This window comes from Schistocerca serialis, unplaced genomic scaffold (assembly GCF_023864345.2).
Source record: "Schistocerca serialis cubense isolate TAMUIC-IGC-003099 unplaced genomic scaffold, iqSchSeri2.2 HiC_scaffold_659, whole genome shotgun sequence".
Classification (NCBI taxonomy): Eukaryota; Metazoa; Arthropoda; class Insecta; order Orthoptera; family Acrididae; genus Schistocerca; species Schistocerca serialis.
Window position 1 is genome coordinate 100,001 of NW_026048254.1, and position 5,000 is coordinate 105,000.

At 51.8% G+C, this 5,000-nt stretch overlaps 1 non-coding gene across 1 annotated transcript in view; it reads right to left on the bottom strand.

Moving 5' to 3' along the window:
• LOC126449140 (small subunit ribosomal RNA) overlaps positions 1-1,077 on the bottom strand; it is a 1,910-nt gene extending 833 nt beyond the window's left edge. The window contains exon 1 of the ribosomal RNA XR_007584362.1: positions 1-1,077. This exon is cut by the window's left edge and continues 833 nt beyond it. This is a non-coding gene — a ribosomal RNA (small subunit ribosomal RNA).
• Positions 1,078-5,000: the final 3,923 nt, after the last annotated feature.

Here is a 5,000-nt window from a genome sequence, read left to right on the forward strand (position 1 = left end):
TTCGTTCTTGATTAATGAAAACATACTTGGCAAATGCTTTCGCTTCTGTTCGTCTTGCGACGATCCAAGAATTTCACCTCTAACGTCGCAATACGAATGCCCCCGCCTGTCCCTATTAATCATTACCTCGGGTTCCGAAAACCAACAAAATAGAACCGAGGTCCTATTCCATTATTCCATGCACACAGTATTCAGGCGGGCTTGCCTGCTTTAAGCACTCTAATTTGTTCAAAGTAAACGTGCCGGCCCACCGAGACACTCACTCAAGAGCACCCTGGTAGGATTGCAACGGGGTCCGCCTCGGGACGCACGAGCACGCACGAGGCGCGTCGCACGCCTTCAGCTCGCCCCACCGGCAGGACGTCCCACGATACATGCCAGTTAAACACCGACGGGCGGTGAACCAACAGCGTGGGACACAAATCCAACTACGAGCTTTTTAACCGCAACAACTTTAATATACGCTATTGGAGCTGGAATTACCGCGGCTGCTGGCACCAGACTTGCCCTCCAATAGATACTCGTTAAAGGATTTAAAGTGTACTCATTCCGATTACGGGGCCTCGGATGAGTCCCGTATCGTTATTTTTCGTCACTACCTCCCCGTGCCGGGAGTGGGTAATTTGCGCGCCTGCTGCCTTCCTTGGATGTGGTAGCCGTTTCTCAGGCTCCCTCTCCGGAATCGAACCCTGATTCCCCGTTACCCGTTACAACCATGGTAGGCGCAGAACCTACCATCGACAGTTGATAAGGCAGACATTTGAAAGATGCGTCGCCGGTACGAGGACCGTGCGATCAGCCCAAAGTTATTCAGAGTCACCAAGGCAAACGGACCGGACGAGCCGACCGATTGGTTTTGATCTAATAAAAGCGTCCCTTCCATCTCTGGTCGGGACTCTGTTTGCATGTATTAGCTCTAGAATTACCACAGTTATCCAAGTAACGTGGGTACGATCTAAGGAACCATAACTGATTTAATGAGCCATTCGCGGTTTCACCTTAATGCGGCTTGTACTGAGACATGCATGGCTTAATCTTTGAGACAAGCATATGACTACTGGCAGGATCAACCAGGGAGCTGCGTCAACTAGAGCTGAGCAGCCGGCCGCCCGGGAGTGTGTCCCGGGGGCCCGCGCGAACACGCAAGCGTCCGCTCAATTATTCTGCAAACAGGAGGAGGCTGAGCTCCCCTGCACCATACACCTCGAAACCCTCTCAGGTCCCGGCGGCGCGCAGCGCCGTCCTAAGTACTTGGTCGGGTTCGAGAGAGGCGCAATCGCCCGGAGTTTGGCGAGTAGACGCTTTAGGTGCGACCACCCGTGCTCCCAACTGAGCTTGCCGCTGCCGACAGAGGCCCGGGAGCGTGCTGTCGTGGCATTGCCGGCGGGAGACAACACGCGCCACCTACGGTGACCGGCAGCTCCAACGCCAGCGCCACAGAAGGACAAAAGCCCCACTTGGGTGCCGAAGCGAACTCTCCCAGCACAGCGCACGCGCCAACACGTCCGCACAGCTGCGATACAAACCACCTGCGAGAACCGCAGAGGCGACCGAGCAGCAGACGGCGGCGCATCCTCAGCGCACACAGTCCTCAATCGGACCAGCACACTGCAGATGTCCACCGCGCTTCGCACCGGGCCCGCGAGGACCTACTTTGGCCGCACGGCGCCGCGTGCAGGGTGCGCCGGCGCGCAGCTGCGCCGCCTGCCGCCTCCGTCGGCCGGCGCGCCTGCCAGTGGCCGCCCCCACCAGCCGGCTGTAGCGCGTGCGCCCACGCACCGCGCGGCCAGCACGCCGGGAGGCCCCCCCTCACCGGCCGGGGCCGGTCCCACCCAGCCACCGCCGCGTATCGCTTCACACCCACATGCCATTCACGTTCGTGGGCATGGTGGGTATCGCTGAAACAACCGGTTGGTAGCTCAACCGATCGTCGCCATCACTGATTCACCTCTAGCGAGAACAACCGCACCACAACGGTTTACCAGTTGTTCATTTGCGTAACGTCACCAGCAAACGTAGGCGTCCATCGCCATTTGCAAATTCAACGATTGTTGCATGCCTGTGTCAGGTGTCACGACACACTATGTCTGCCCACATACACGCAACAACATGTGCACGCTTCGCAAACACGTGGAAGGTGGCCCCCGTACGTATGCGATGTCCATTGCGCGAACGACTGTCAACCGGCCTCTGTCGCATGTCGCAGATGTGGAACGCAGTGCACCATGCTATCACGGTGTGTGAGAAGAGACGACAACGTCTGACAACACGCGCCACTACATCAACAGACGGCTCATGCTGATCGCCATCCAGGGCATACCACACTGCAATCCAGCTCTTATAGGGAGACGACACGTAGCTGCGTGCACAACATTTGGACCGCATGGTTCGCCGTTGTTGGCGCAGTCGTTGTACGGTCACATGTACCACGATGTATCATTCAGTACATGAGGACCAATGTGCAGTACAGTGTGTGATTTGGACGTACAATATCAGCGGACAGTTGACACAGGCCATACCACAGCGTAGGCTAAGTGCTTCGCCATGCGAATGCCAATGAACAACTGCGAATGCCAATGAACAACTGCAAAGGGCATTGAGCATGTACGTCCTGCTGCCATCCACATTACAGTGTATAGCTGCAAGGTGTTTAACATGAAGCGATACACTGGGGACCGGGCAGTGCGAGTAGCAAACTATATTGCGGGGGTTGCAGTTAGGCAACACTACACTAATTTAACGCGTCGTATGACAATTACAGAGCAGGTTAAGGCCCAACGTGTGTTGGGTTAAGGCCCAACGTGTGTTGGGTTAAGGCCCAACGTGTGTTGGGTTAAGGCCCAACGTGTGTTGGGTTAAGGCCCAACGTGTGTTGGGTTAAGGCCCAACGTGTGTTGGGTTAAGGCCCAACGTGTGTTGGGTTAAGGCCCAACGTGTGTTGGGTTAAGGCCCAACGTGTGTTGGGTTAAGGCCCAACGTGTGTTGGGTTAAGGCCCAACGTGTGTTGGGTTAAGGCCCAACGTGTGTTGGGTTACAGCGCAATATGGGTTACGTTAAGGGGCAATATAGGTTAGGTTAAGGTACGATATAGGTTAGGTTAAGATACGATATAGGTTAGGTTAAGATACGATATAGGTTAGGTTAAGATACGATATAGGTTAGGTTAAGATACGATATAGGTTAGGTTAAGATACGATATAGGTTAGGTTAAGATACGATATAGGTTAGGTTACGGCGCAACATAGGTTAGGTTACGGCGCAACATAGGTTAGGTTACGGCGCAACATAGGTTAGGTTACGGCGCAACATAGGTTAGGTTATGGCGCAACATAGGTTAGGTTACGGCGCAACATAGGTTAGGTTACGGCGCAACATAGGTTAGGTTACGGCGCAACATAGGTTAGGTTACGGCGCAACATAGGTTAGGTTACGGCGCAACATAGGTTAGGTTACGGCGCAACATAGGTTAGGTTATGGCGCAACATAGGTTAGGTTACGGCGCAACATAGGTTAGGTTACGGCGCAACATAGGTTAGGTTACGGCGCAACATAGGTTAGGTTACGGCGCAACATAGGTTAGGTTACGGCGCAACATAGGTTAGGTTACGGCGCAACATAGGTTAGGTTACGGCGCAACATAGGTTAGGTTACGGCGCAACATAGGTTAGGTTACGGCGCAACATAGGTTAGGTTAAGGCGCAACATAGGTTAGGTTAAGGCGCAACATAGGTTAGGTTAAGGCGCAACATAGGTTAGGTTATGGCGCAACATAGGTTAGGTCACGGCGCAACATAGGTTAGGTTAAGGCGCAACATAGGTTAGGTTAAGGCGCAACATAGGTTAGGTTAAGGCGCAACATAGGTTAGGTTAAGGCGCAACATAGGTTAGGTTAAGGCGCAACATAGGTTAGGTTAAGGCGCAACATAGGTTAGGTTAAGGCGCAATATAGGTTAGGTTAAGGCGCAATATAGGTTAGGTTAAGGCGCAATGTAGGTTAGGTTAAGGCGCAATGTAGGTTAGGTTAAGGCGCAATGTAGGTTAGGTTAAGGCGCAATATAGGTTAGGTTAAGGCGCAATATAGGTTAGGTTAAGGCGCAATATAGGTTAGGTTAAGGCGCAATATAGGTTAGGTTAAGGCGCAATGTAGGTTAGGTTAAGGCGCAATATAGGTTAGGTTAAGGCGCAATATAGGTTAGGTTAAGGCGCAATATAGGTTAGGTTAAGGCGCAATATAGGTTAGGTTAAGGCGCAATATAGGTTAGGTTAAGGCGCAATATAGGTTAGGTTAAGGCGCAATATAGGTTAGGTTAAGGCGCAATATAGGTTAGGTTAAGGCGCAATATAGGTTAGGTTAAGGCGCAATATAGGTTAGGTTAAGGCGCAATATAGGTTAGGTTAAGGTGCAATATAGGTTAGGTTAAGGTGCAATATAGGTTAGGTTAAGGAGCAATATAGGTTAGGTTAAGTTACAATAGAGGTTAGGTTAAGGCGCAATATAGGTTAGGTTAAGGTACAATATAGGTTAGGTTAAGGTACCGTATAGGTTAGGTTAAGGTACCGTATAGGTTAGGTTAAGGTACAGTATAGTTTAGGTTAAGGTACAGTATAGTTTAGGTTAAGGTACACATTGTTGTAAGGAAAGGTGTAATGGGGGGGGGGGGCGGCCGGTCGGTTTGTTGATTGTGATTATAGTAAGTGGATGCCTGCGGCATCATCTGATTTGCCACGTCAGGATACACCTTTGGCTCATGACAGGCGGCGCTCCGATTCCATGCTTGTGGGAGACCTGTGTCTTTCATTCCTGCCATTGTTTGTGTGCTGTGAGAGGAGGCAGTATTGTGATGTTGGGTGCACCCCTGTGTAGGACATGTGTGGGTGTTGGTGGCTTAGCTGAGCAATGGTGGTTGTCGGGAGGGTGGGATATTCCGTTTTCTGAGTGGACCTCCCAGTCTGGTTATGACAGTGTGGATTGTCTCATGTGGCGGAGAGGATGCACTGGG